Raw genomic sequence first — 14,341 nt, 5'->3', positions numbered from 1 at the left:
CTGCAACTTTATAGAGAGCATGAAAGAAAACGTTTCTGGGAGAGACTGTCCAGCGCAACTGCTTCCCCAGCAAGCACGTCTCCACAAAATCACAACCTCTAGAGGTGTCTCAGTTGCCTTCTGCAATAACCTGATAAACTGTGATTGTGGAAAACTTTTCCCAGGCCTGTGGAAGCAGGCAGGATTCCATCATCCTAGCCAAGCAACAAAGAAATATCCTTCAGAGGGTCTGCAAGGCGAAGGCAGACCAGATGCCTGGTGAGCACGTTCTAACGCTGGAAGGTTTCAAAGACAGTCGACCGTGACAGGTTTGCACTGTCCTGCTCAGAGTGCAACTGAGGACACCATACTGAGTGATTTTGTGGTTTCCTGTGCTTGAGTTAAATAAATTCTCTCCAGATTTTAACCCTGGTAGAAGTGTCTGGAGAAATGGAGAAATGGCCTAGCCTAATCCCTCTCCCAGGGCAGAGTGACAGCAGACACTGTTTCCCTTTGTTCTCTGGCTGTTGGGAAGGTCAAGCTTCATGTTCAAGCCCAACTAATTATTACAACCCAGAAGGTAAAATATTTGATACGTCCTCCTCTAAGAGCTCCTACTTCATTTTAAATTTGATTATGTACGTAAAATGTGTATGTTTACATACAAGAATTTGTCATTCTTAACCTATCTCATCATTCTCTAATCACAAACACTTCAAATGCTCGAGTCTTTTCAGCAACTCCCCCTCCCTCACCTCCCCACCCCGTGGCTCACTGGTCCTTGCCAACTGGCACACACATCCCCTCCACTCTGCTACAACCACCATCGGACACGACTATTTCACTGGTCTGCCTGGCTCTGCTCCCTCCCTCTCCGGTTCTTCTTGTATCCTGCTACACAACAAACACATCCGTGATCCTGTCACTCCTTAATTCAAATGCTCTCCATGTTTTCCCTTCAGCAAAAAGGCTTCAGATGCCCTGACGGACTGTCCATCCTGGTTCTCTCTCCCTTTTTCACAGCACACTGTGGATGAGTCCCTGGGCCTGTCCATCGTTTTCCTTCCTCCAAAAACTCCTGCCACTGTTCCAGCGTGTTCAATCCTAACTTTAATAACTTAAAATGAGCTCTTCCCTGACTTCCTATGACAGGAGTAATCTCATCTCCTTCAGAAGGAACGTCAGTGGAAATTTTACTTCCCTTATCACTGTTTGCAGGATTACGTATTACTATCAGTCTATTATCTGCATGCAATAGTCAGGGAGAGGCAAAGTGCAGCAGTTAAAAGCCTGAGGTCTGGAGCTTGTTTTAGGACCATGACTGCACTCTCATGGCTCATGTGACCTTGATCAAATTACCTATGCAGCCTGGGCCTCAGCCTCCCTACTAGAAAAAACCAGGGAATAATAGTACCTATAATATTGGCTTGTTTCAACAGCTAATTAGTTCACTGATACATGAATAGAATACTTAAAATAGTATCTCTCACCTAGTAAGTGTTCAATAAATACTCACTACTGTTCTTAGCTCTCAGGTAGGTATGTGACTCTCGTGACCTTGTTTGGCCCTTGGAGGCAGAGACCAAGTACACTAGATCCTTCATGGCCACCAGCATTGAGATTCTTACCGCTTCCAACAGCGAACAGAGTATATGACATCTATTTAATTCTGCAATCTTTGGTTTTAGTGACATCTGTCTTTGAAAATTCCTGACTCCTAAACATTAACTGTAACTGAAGTAGCATGTGAAGGGGCTTCTGGTGTCAGCTCCAACGTGAGAAGAGCTTGAAAGTTATCACACCCATCCTTACAATGAGAAAAAGCTACAATAACTGGAAACGAATGATTTTTTCTTGGACCCATCAGAGAACTGTGATTACAGGGCAAACCCCGACCCCGAAACCTGGAGAGGCAGGTCATCAGAGAGAGTTGCAGGGGAGATCTCTTTTCCTGGAGTGGAAACTGCAGGAGTCAGAAACTGGTGGCAACACTGAAATAATAATTTTGATGAACTGTGGGCGGCGGAGTGTGAACTAGCGTGAGATTGAGGAGCTTCTGGGGACAAGAACCTCGGGCGGTCCCCAGTACTTTCATGGGCTTTACCTCCAGGAATCCTATAAGGTTCTGAAAGTGGAGATCTGAGAAAGACCCTTATTTTCTCTGGCAGGAGTAGTTTAAGATTAATCATTGTGAAATACATCCAGAGCATTTGTTGTAACAGAGACCTACTCTGGCAGGGAAAAGATCTCAGAGCCATAGCCCTCCAAGGGAGTGGGGCACAGTCGGCAGGGATTATTAGGGCTTCCAGGAAATAGACTGGGGGCTCTGCAGCCAGGAAAGGGATTAGGGATAAGAAAGGGGGAATCTGTATCACTGGAGAAACACTTGTGAAGGTCACAGCCCAGAAGAACAGCTCCACTTAAAGATTAAGATGTGATTTTAAGATTATAAAGAACTCGCCACTGCCCACACCTAACCCAGCACACCCACAGGGCTCCCGGATGATAAAGTGGATCAAAGCTTGAGGAGCTGCAGGATGCAGACTTGCTCTGAGTAGGAGTATCTGGAAAAGCCCAAAATCAGAAGAGAAGACAAACCCAAGGATGCAACAGGGATTTTAAGCCATTGGCTCCTGACACTGCAGCAAACACCAAACTCAGCCCAGCCCCTAGCCAGTTAATACATGCTCTTCCTAAAGGCTATTTACCCCAGCACCTATCAAGCAGTGTAACATGCCTGGCTTTCAAAAAAATTATAAGGTGTACCAGAAAGAAAAATATTAATTAATCAAACAAGCAAACAAAGAACAGTGCAAAGAGACAAAGCCATCGCTAGAACCACATTCATCTATGCCACAGATGTTGGATTACCAGACAGGAAATTTTGTGTAACTGTGATTAATATGTTAAGGTTCTAAGAGAAAAAGTAAATGACATGCAAGAACAGTTGGGTAGTGTAAGGAGAGAGCTGGAAACAGTAAGAAAGGATTAAGAGGATATGATTTGAATCAAAAACACTGTAACAGAAATGAAGGATGTCTTTGGTGGGCCCATTAGTAGACCTGACACAGCCACAGAAAAAGTTAGTAAGCTTAAAGATAGATCAATTCAAACTCTTCAAACAAATGAAAAGAAAAAAAAAAAAGAAGAAGAAAACGGAAAAAAAAAAAAAAGACCTCCAAGAACCATGGGGCAATTATAAAAGGTATAATCTACACATGATTGAAATACAGAAAGGAGGAGAAAGAAGCAGAAGAAATATCTGAAGTAGCAAAATAATGGCTAAGAACTTTCCAAAATTAATAATGAACACAAAACTACAAAAAAGGAAACCCAGAGAACACCAGGATTAAAATAAACAGTCAAATATAAAATAAAATTTAAAACTTCACTTAGAGACATCATATTCAAACTGCAGAAAACCAAAGACAAACAGCCAATTTTGGAAAAAAGCTGGCAGATGGAGTGTGTAAATGTTAACATGTGAGAAACAAGGACAATAATTACCATGGACTTTTCATCAGAAACCACGCAAGCAAGAAGCCAGTGACGGAAATATTTAAAGTATTGAAGGAAAGAATTAAACACTAGCCTAGAATTCAATATCCAGACAAACTGTCCTTCAAATATGAAGGTTAAATAAAGAGTTTCTCATACAAATAAAAACTAAGGGAATCTGTCAAGAGCTGACCTGCCTGGCCTGCAAGAAATGCTAAAAGAAGTTAATCAGGCAGGAAAATAAAAAGGTATGTCAGAAACTAAGGTCTACATGAAGGAGGAATTACTAGACAAAGAACAAAGAGGAAATAAGATTTTTTTTTTTGTGATTGTTGTAAGGGATAATATTGCAAAGTAATAATATTAACAATATGATTATAACATATGGAGAAGTGAAATAAAGGACATCAATGTTCCAGGAAACAAGATAAAAGAATTGGGAATTCTCTATTTAGGTTCCTGTACCACACATGAAGCAGTGTCATATTATTCGCAAGCAGACTTTGCTTTGTTAAACATTTAAAGTGTGAACTTTAAAGCCACTACTAATATTTTAATAAGTATAATTGATATGCTTAGAAAGAAGTTAAAATGGAATCATGTAAAATGCTCAGTTAAAACCAGACAAGGCAAAAAAAGGGAAAAAGAGGAAACAAAAAAATTGCAACCAACAGAAAATAGTTATAAATATCACAGATATTAATCCAGCGATATCAATAATCACTTTACATGTGAATGTTCTAAATACATCAAGTAAAAGACAGAGATTGTCAGAGTAGACAAAAGAAAACTAAGCCCTAACTATATGTTGTCTATAAGAAACTCACTTTAAACATAAAGAATCAGGCAGGTTAAAATTAAAGGGATGGAGAAATATATATACCATGCTGACACTAATCAAAAGTAAGTTAGAATAGCTATATTAATTTCAGACAAAGTAGACATCAGAACAAGGAAGTTTATCAGGGGTAGACAGTGACATTATATAATGAAAGAGGTGTTAATTCTCCAAGAAGACAAAATAATTCTAAATGTGTCTCTAACAAGAGAACATAAAAACACATGAGGCATGACTGAAAGAACTGAAAGGAGAAATGTTAGAGACTTTAACACCCCTCTCAGTAAATATGGAAATTTACTCAGCTATTAAATGGCAGAGACAAGATTCAATTCAAAATCAAAAATAATGGTTTATCAATTGATAGTTTTCCAATTACTTAACAAGCCTACAATCAAAAAAAAAAGCACACCAATTTGTGGCTTGAAATTTCTTAACAAATGTTAGTAGAATTTGATACAATGCTCAAATAACTTTATCATAAAAAATATGTTTACAAATGTTCATAGTAATTAATTTAGCTACATTGAGGCACCATTTCAGATTCTCATTTTTGTACAATATTAACTTTTCATGACAATGAGAATTCTTCAGTGAAACTTCCTTAGAAAGACTGGTCAATGGAATGAAATTGGTTAGATACACACTAAATAGCAAAACATGTTTGTATTGACCTTCACAGTCTGCATCACGTCTATTAGAATAAAAACAAGTCACCACCTCACCCTACTAAGATGATCAAGGAAATCCCTCATCTAAACCAGGCCTGGAAGTTGGCCCAATGTCGTTGTCATCCCACATGTGCTATGCAAGAATGTGTGTTATGTCAGAATAGGCTTAACATGTTCAGCAAAGTCATGGCACTTCTCATGCCCCAATACCCTCAGGACAGATCACAGTATTCATAGGAGGATGACCTAAACTCCTCACACTCTTTAGTTTCTCTGGAAATACCCCACTCCACATGAGCTGTGTGTCAGAACATTTATAGAAACTGGAAACAAGGTGCTCCCTTTCTCAACAACTATTTTCCTTTTATCCAAGCTCAAAGGCTGTGTGGCATCCTCGAAGCCACAGTCTCTGCCTAGCTGGCAGGGCTCCCACACAAGGGATGAAAATGTATAAAGTCATCTGATTTTTTTCAGGTCTTGGTCATCCAAAGAAAAACAATGTTTCCAAAAATATAGAATGCTGTCCACTTGGCACAGTTAAACATTACCCAAGTCTTCTTTCATGCTCCTATTAAAACAAAAAAAAACCAAAACAAAACTAGATTGTTTTGTTCCTAGATAATGACCATTAATCAAGAATGCACTTCAATTATGTCTTATTTTTTATATTGTTTCCTTTTCTTTGAGATGTGACTTTAGAATGTGTTGATGCATGATGTTCTGAATAGGTAACAGCATATGTTCCCATTAATGAGCTAACCACCCACTTAGTCAAATTGCATTTCCCAAAATGAAACATTATATGAGTTGCATCATCTTTAGCTATTAACGCGAGTGATTTACCTGACAGCCGCCTAAACAGAATAAATATCTATTAAGCACCTACTGTGAACGAGGCACAGAAGACATGCTCCCTCAACTCCAAAACTCAACAAGGGCAAACTTTTTTGAAAATATTGACAGAGTGTACAAAAAGAGCACTTTATAATCAAAATGCATCGATAGACTTTCTTCTCAATTATATTATGGCCTCAATGGCCCAGCAGGGGAAACTACTTGCTTTACAGATTTCTTATTTCTATCATTTTCATGCTGTTCCATCAACAACAAAGCACAGGTCTGCCTGAGACATTGGGCTCATCACTGAAGCACCCACGTCAGGCCACAGGGACCTCCCTGCCCTGTGACCTCCTCACCCTGATTAAACAGGAACATCAGCTGCCAAGCAGAAGAGGGCACTGGCAGTTTCTCTGAAATAAGGGAAGCTGAGCTCTCTGTCTACCTTCCTCCTTCCTTTTGCCCATCTATGAATGGTCAGAAAAGCCAGGGGCACTGAGCTATGAGCAATACAGTCTTGGAGCAGCGGAGAAGGGCAGGGGAGCTTAAGGGAGAAAAGAGACATGTAGACATTAGGGTAGACATGTAGAGTCCTGGAAATATTTTCGGCAGAAATTCTGTGTTCACAGGTAACTCACTCCATTCTGTTTCTTGCTGAGTGCACCGCGTGGCAGTGCTGAAGTCACCCTGCAACCGTCCCTACACTTTCGCTGAGATGTACTTTAACCCCTGAGCAGAGCAGGGAACAAGTGAAGCTTCTCAAGACCAGACCACAGGGCAGAAACAGGTTTGGCAGGAGCGGTGCCCTGTGTGCAGGGCTAACCTGGTTCAGGCAGAACCATCTAAATCAGGGCCAGGAGGCAGGGCACGAACGAGAGAAGCTCCAAGAAATACTAGTATAATTTAATACGTTTTTTTTGCCAATGGTGCCTACAATGCTCTGATGAATGTGCCAGCTTCTCCCCTGAAAGATGCACCCTTTCCTTAGGAATCCCCTGAGAATTTGCAGACCTTTGTATTTCTAAGTTTCTTTTCAGTCTGGAAGGTTTGGAGGAATGGAAACAGGAGCACTGTCCTGTCCTGCAGGCAGGTCCAACCTTTTCACTCCTTCATCAAGAAGGCAGTGGCCAGAGTATGGATAGAGACGACAGAGCATGTCTACAACGCCCTGGAAGGGTGATTTGCTAATACCCGCCCCGGATAAAGGCTGACGTTGTGGAGAGAGCCCTGGCCTTGGAGAACAAGAGCTGAGTTCACAGTGTCATTCTACCACAGGCTGGCTGTGTAACCTCGCACCAGTGTTTGCATTTTTCCCTAAGACGCAGTTTTCACATCTGTAAAAGGCTGGTGGGAGATGGGAATGGGAGTCAGAATGTGCTACCTTGAAGATTACAGCAGAGGGACTATCACTGCTCTCTGACCACTGCCTCAATAGGCCTGGGTCAGCCCAGAGGGAGAGCAGGACATAGACTTGGGACCTCTGTAACGGGCCTCCGCGGGATCCAGACATGCTGGCACTGAGAGTCACTAACTGGCATTTACTCCTCTTCCAAATTAATTACCTTGGGAGAAAAGAGCATTGTCTTTTAAAACTCTGAAAACCAGGCAACATTCTCAGACATCTCTGACAGCACTGTAACAGCGGTGACATTTTCCTAATAATTTGTCTGACTCCAATACGGTTACAGCCAACGCAGTTGTCAGAGACAAAGAGTACCATAAATTTTAAAATTTTCATCCTAAATAGTTTACTGGGGCAGGGCCACGCTGCAGCAGAGTCCATCTCATATCCTGTGGCCCGAGTATCTTTCTGGCTCCAAGTGTGCTCTCCCAACGGCAACAGTGATTATGGCGGCGACAATAATCGAGAGCCCCTGAGCAGGGCAGTGTGCTGATCAGGAGCACAGACTCAGTAGCCACTCTGCCCAGTTCAAGGCCCAGCGTTGCCCTTGCTCCCGGGTGGTGCAGGCAGACGACCCCATCCCTGCAGGCTCCCGGCTCACGTGGGCTGACGACTGTAAGAACCCAGAGCACTGCCTGGCACACGCCACGTGCACCCGCGTAAGCGTTAGGGGAGCTGAGGATTCCAGGTTCCAGCACTAAGCCCCCGAGTAGGTCCCATGCAGCCAGGGGCCCACCCAGGGTTTCCCTGACACTCAGCTTGGTTCAAACTTGATCTTCAGAGTTTTTAAATCTTTATGTTGGTGACTACACGCATTACAACAACAAAAACACACGAGGAGGCCAGACATTAATTATTTTTAACCCCCCAATAATGTTTATTTTCAAGATTTTGGATGGGGGAAAAAATAAAACAAACAAACAAAAAAAATAGAAAGGCAAATAACACTTTTTTCATAAAAATCTAAGCTACCATCAAATGTCTCCCCCTCATCACAGTAGTTAAATTATTTCTGGAAAACCACACATAAAAATAGAACAAAACAAAAATCCTGAATTAGACAGTAGTACTCAAGAGGGCTGCTGACCTAGGGAACTATGCAGCGGTTTAAAGAGCCTTTCAGGCTTCTGAAGTCTTTCTATTCATTTCCCAGCACAGTGTTTGTGCCACCTTGCCCTCCTTTCCCTCCAAAACACATCCCCAAACAAAAGCTTGCATCGAGTCTCTGTTCTTAAAAATAGTTTTCAAAAAGCAGACACTGCACTGAAGTATGTAACAGAGCTATGAAAGATGTAGGAGAGGACTCTTTTCTTGCGTAAAGTGGTATTTGCATGATTTCTTTTGTATAGTCTCTAGGGTCTGACTGCCCCATGAGACAGCACTTTTTGGATTATTTTATATGAAAAATAGAAAAGGTCTGTCTACTATAAACCAAAGAGGCAATGACCTTGGGATCAGAATAGCAGATGTTGCTGCTAAAGCTTTGGTTCCATCTTTATGGATTTCAATTTTTGTTTTATGCAAGATGTAAAAAACATGACAGTTTTCTGACCCTGTTATTTTTGCAAAATTTGCCTTTGATGGAGCAAACATCTCAGTAATACCAGGAACTCTCAGGGGCTCTTTCCAGCCATTTGTGCTGTGGAGAGGAGAGAGTGGATCATCTCCCTGGTTGTGTCTTTAACCCACACAGAGGCAGGTGTTTGGAAGCAGCCCGTACACAGATGTATACACAGAGTTGTATGGGTTACTCAAAACAGTGAAGTGAGCCCAGTATGAAAGGCAGATGAAAGTGGAGAAGTTGACTGTTTTTCCTTCCTAAGAAGACCATGTCTGTGTCGAGTGTGTGCACAGCTGTGCACTCCCCTGGGGAAGGCAAAGGCAACAGAGAAACTGTGCAAATATCCCTCACACCTGCTCCTGCCTATGTAGCCACGATGCTCTCATGGACCTCTACACTTTTTGCTAAATCAAGTAGGAATCCACAACAGGTGTGCCAGGAGTCCATTCCATCACTTTGTAACTTGCTGCCATTCTCACCTTGCAGATGGGGGAAGGAGGTTTAGAAGGGTTTAGAGAGGTGGAAAAAGTTCCCCAATGCAAGAGGAAGGAGTCAGCTGCTGGGTGATAAAATCTGACAGATGCTGAAAGGTCATCCCCTCCAGTTCACTTCTCCAACCCTCCTGCCCAGCACTTCCTCTCTCCCTCCATCCTCTGGGTGATGTTTGAGAAAGGGTCATGACACCCCAGGGGTTCACCATTACAGGGCACACAGGGTCACCTTACTGAGAAGAGCACGACCTTCAGAGTCAGAAGTCCTCATTCCAGTTGGCCTTTCTTAGCTACACCACGATCAAGTTCTTAACCTCTCTGAACAAATTACTTCACCTAAAGCTGGAATAAAAATCACCCACCTTCAAGACTGGGAAGAAGGAGCCAGAGCAGTCCTATGTAGTAGTGATCTGCCATTGTAATGAGTTTCCATCAAAGGAGGAAAAAGATACGAAGCCCTGGTCCTTTCTGCTGCAGACTCTGTCATTGTCATCTTGGAAGGAACGCATAGCCAGCTTTACCATCCACACCTGGCAGCCTTCCACCCCACAAAGCATGCAAGTCTACAGGAATGGGAAGGCAGAGAGTGGGGAAAAGGGGAGAAGGTGCAGGGCCAACGCCTTGAGGAGTATGGGACAGGCAAAGAGAGAAGATGGCAAAGGTCTGTCTCATCCACGGTGTACATCAGCCTGGTGTGACCCCGATGGGAAACTTGGTCCCAGGGCACCATCTCTATTCCTATTCACTGGTCCAGGCTGCTGGACTCCACCATGTCTCCCAGACATGCCAGAGAGCTCCCTCTAGCTGCTTCCAATTATGTGGATTCAAGCAGATGCTTGAGCATTCTGGACCTTGGCGTCCACCTGTCTGGTAGCTGGGACCCTGGGAACTTCCTTGCCCTTGGAAGTGGGCGTCCTTTCAGAAGTCTCACACAGAGCATCTGCTTCAGAGGTCACAGGGCCACTGCTGGCACCTCACAGCATCTGCTGTTCAGTGATCAACTCCTCTAACATGAGGAAGGACTTTTAAAGAACAGCATGTTCCTTTCCTGCCAGAGTGGAAGGCATGGAGGAAGGCACCTGCTGGGATGCTCCACCTGGCAGATGGCCACCTCACTAATGCACCCGGCCAGCAGGCAGAGAACAGAAGATTTTGACTTGGTTTATTTGAAGACACACACACACACACCAGTTATAAAGCCTTCAGATGAGTGAAGAGTGCTTGGTTCTCTCTCTAGGTCACACCAAGAAGAGTTTAGAACGAAATACACTCAGCTGTACCCGGTATGCTGCACACACAGGAAAAAAGAGGGTACTAGTGGCTCCTAAAAATAAACAGCACTGGTCTGTTTGGATCTCTGCACAGCCAATAGGATATTGCAAGGCCTGACAGCAATGTGGCTCAGTACAGCTGTCCTGTCCAGTCCTGCTGGCTGTCCTGCCTCGAGGGGACAAAACTGACCACAAAACACACATGGAGCCTCCCTGCAGGCACTGAGTCCTAACTTGAGCGTGGTCCTCCTGTGATGCCTTGAAAATTTTTCCCCATGTCCACATTCCACACAGACCCTGTGGCCTTGTTTGAAGACCTCTGGGGGGGGCGGTCTGAGACTGTGCTTGCTAACAACACAGTGGCCAGTGGCGTGAGCTGTGATTAGGCTACTGAGCAACTGAAATGTGGCCATTTCAAACTGAAGTGTGCCACTAGTATAAAATGCACACTGGCGCCTACTACTTAGTATGAAAATATCTCAGACTATTTTATTAGAATATCTCATTGATAAATTTTTCATGTTGATTGCATATTAAAATGAAAATATTTTGCATTGATTGTGTCAAATAAAAAATGTAGTGGTAAAATTAGTTTCGACTGTCTCTTTTTATTTTTAAAAAGCACAACTTCTAGAAAATAGAAGATTACATCAGTGGCTTGCATTGTATTTCTATTGGAAATCATACAGAAAGAACAAGAACTGTTAATTTGAAAATGAAGACTTTTGGAAGTGAAGAGACCATGATGCTACTCAGAGAATAAGTCTAAGAAAAAAGGAACAAATATTGTATGATTTCACATACATGAGGTATCTAGAATTGTCAACTTTCTAGAAAAAGTAGAATAGAGGTTACCAAGGGATGGGGAGAGGAGAGAATGAGGAGTTATTATTTAACGAGGATAGAGTTTCTGTTTGGGATGATGAAAAATTCTGGAAATAGACAATGGTGATAGTTGTACAACATTGTGAATATACTTAATACTACTGAATTGTACTCTTAAATTGGTTAAGATGGCAAATTTTACATTATAGATTTTTGTCACAATTTAAAATGTATACTAAAAACTAAACAGAAGTAAACAATCCAATTATAAATGAGTGAAAGACATAAATAGTCATTTCACCAAAGATGATACGCAGATGGAAAATAAGCATGAAAAGATGTTCAACATCATTATCTACTAGTAAATGTAAATTAAAACCTCAATGAGCTATCACGACACACCTATCAGAATTGCTAAAATAAAAAACAGTGATAACATCAAAAGTTGACAAGGATGTGGAAAAACTGGATATATTGTCTGTGGGAGTGTAAATGACCCAATCACGGTAGAAAATAGTTTGGAAGTTTCATTTAAAACTAACAATATACTTAACATATGACATGGTGATTGCACACATGGACATTTATCTCAGAGAACTGAACAGCTGTGTTAACACAAAAACCTGTCCGTGAATGTTCGTAGCAACATTATTCTTAATAGCCCCATACCAGAAACATCCCTCATCTACTTCAATAAATGAATGGTTAAGCAAATGGTTGGTACATCCTTAAAATAGAATGCTACTCAGCAACAAAAACAAATTACTGACATATACAACAACTTGGATGGCCTGCCACAGAGTTTGAGCTGAGTGAAAAATGCCAATCTTGAAAGGTTACATAACTTTCTTGAAATAAGCAGGAAGTGAAAACTAAGTTGGAGTTGTTAAGTGTCTTTCATTAAAAGAAATGAAAGAAGCCCTAAACAAATGGAAAGGCATAGGCATCCTGTGTTCTTGAACTAAAATATTTAACATTATTAAAATGGCAATACTCCCCAAATCAATCTATAGATTCAGTGTAATACATATCAAAAACCCAGTTGGCCTTTTTTTTTTTTTTCCTTCAGAAATTGATTAGGTGAGCCTATAATTTACAAGGACAATTTTAAACTCTGGAATAGTCAAAACAATGCTTGAAAAAGAAGAACAAATTTAGAGGGCTCACACTTCTGATTTCAAAACTTACTGCTAAGCCACAATAATCAAGGCAATGTGGTGTGGTGGTACCATAAAGAGACCCATAGATCAATGGAATAGAATTGAGAGTCCTGAAACACACTCATACATTCATGGTCGATTCATGGTAAATTCATGGGTGCCAAAATACTTCATTGGGGAAAAACAGCATTTTCAATGAATGGTGCTGAGACGACTGGACATACAATACGCAAAAGAATGAATTCAGATCCCTATCTCACACCATATGCAAAACGTAAGGTCCAAACTCTAAACAATAAATGTAATGCGCTTGAATCATCCAAAACCATTCCCCCCACCATCCCCCATCTGTGGAAAAATTGTCTTCCATGAAACTGTCCCTGGTGCCAAAAAGGTTGGGGAGTGCTAGATCTATCAGCCAAGGTTCCCAGGACTTGGAATGCTCCTGCATGACTAGTGATTGTGGTAGGCAGCATAATAACACTGGAGATGCTCACACCCTAAAACCCAGAACCTGTTAACACATGTCAGAAGGGACGTTTCAGCTACAATTAAGTTACGGCTTTTAGATGGGGAGACTATCCCGGACCATGTGGGTGGGCCCAGTCTAATCACACGGATTTTTAAAAGCAGAGGAACTTTCCTGTCTGTGGTCAGAGAGAGATATAAGGACAAAAGAGGGGTCAGAGAGATGTGCTGTGCTGGCTTTGAAGGTGGAGGAAAGGATCCCAAGCCAAAGCTTGTGGGTGGCCTGGAGGAGCTTGAAAAAAAGCAAGGAAATGGATTCTCCCCTGGGGCCTCCAGGAAGGGACACTGCCCTGCCCACACCTTCACTTTAGCCCGTTCCGATTTCTGATCTACTGAATTGTAAGATGCTAAGTTTGTGCTATTTTAAGCCACTAAGTTTGTGGAAATTTGTTCAGTAGTAATAGCAAATGAGTATCACCACTAATGGTATCCACGGCTGAATGCTCATTACGATCCAAGTCCTGTAGGTGCACTAAATATACAATTACTGCCAAGTTCTGGACACCAAAAATTGTGTGTATATCAAAATCATTTTCAATTTTGTCATGTTCCATTTGTGATTTTAAAGAAAGCCAGTAAAGTTAATTAAATTCTTACAAGTGAAACATAAGTACTTGTGATTAATTCATTTAAAGTGAACCATCATAAATTCATTCAACAGAAATATTTCCATATTGACTTTTACTTAAAAACTTCATAAATAGTCAAATAAATTTGATATTTGTTATTTCCTTTTATGTGTACTCTTGTACTTAGCAGTAGATGTGGTCTTTAAGAATTTGTAAATGATTACTTATTAGCTATATATCAATCATAAGTACAATATTGGATGTTAAAATACTATAAAAATTACATCATCCTACAGTGGTTCAATGAGATAAATATATGTATAATTTTTTTTAAAAAAATTATATCTTTCTATTTAGAAGACAAATCTATTTAGAAGACAATGTTAAATCTAAAAATATTGCGTAGGAATTTTGTATAGTCCCAGATAGTATGCATAGCTCATTAGCATAAGGGTCTTTGGGAAGTCCACTGTTCATCAATTTCTGACTCCTTTAATATAATATTATTATGAATGGTTAAGTTGCTCACAGATTTATCAAAGTCAGCTATTTTGTAACATGGGTTCTATGTAACAAGATCTAGAGTAGAAATACCCAGGTGGCCAATACTAACACCATTATCAGTTTCCTCTGCTTGTACAGTGACACTGTAATCAAACACAGGACTGTGTGCCAAGAGGCTAGACATCCCTTACACAGCATTCACGCCCC

At 41.3% G+C, this 14,341-nt stretch overlaps 1 protein-coding gene across 2 annotated transcripts in view; it reads right to left on the bottom strand.

Annotated features, from left to right (window-relative positions):
• GABRG3 (gamma-aminobutyric acid type A receptor subunit gamma3) overlaps positions 1–14,341 on the bottom strand; it is a 445,447-nt gene that overhangs the window by 161,326 nt on the left and 269,780 nt on the right. The gene's annotated exons all lie outside the window — the stretch shown is intronic.

The sequence above is a fragment of the Eulemur rufifrons genome, chromosome 3 (genome assembly GCF_041146395.1).
Source record: "Eulemur rufifrons isolate Redbay chromosome 3, OSU_ERuf_1, whole genome shotgun sequence".
Classification (NCBI taxonomy): domain Eukaryota; kingdom Metazoa; phylum Chordata; class Mammalia; order Primates; family Lemuridae; genus Eulemur; species Eulemur rufifrons.
This window is presented reverse-complemented; position numbering and strand designations above follow the sequence as displayed.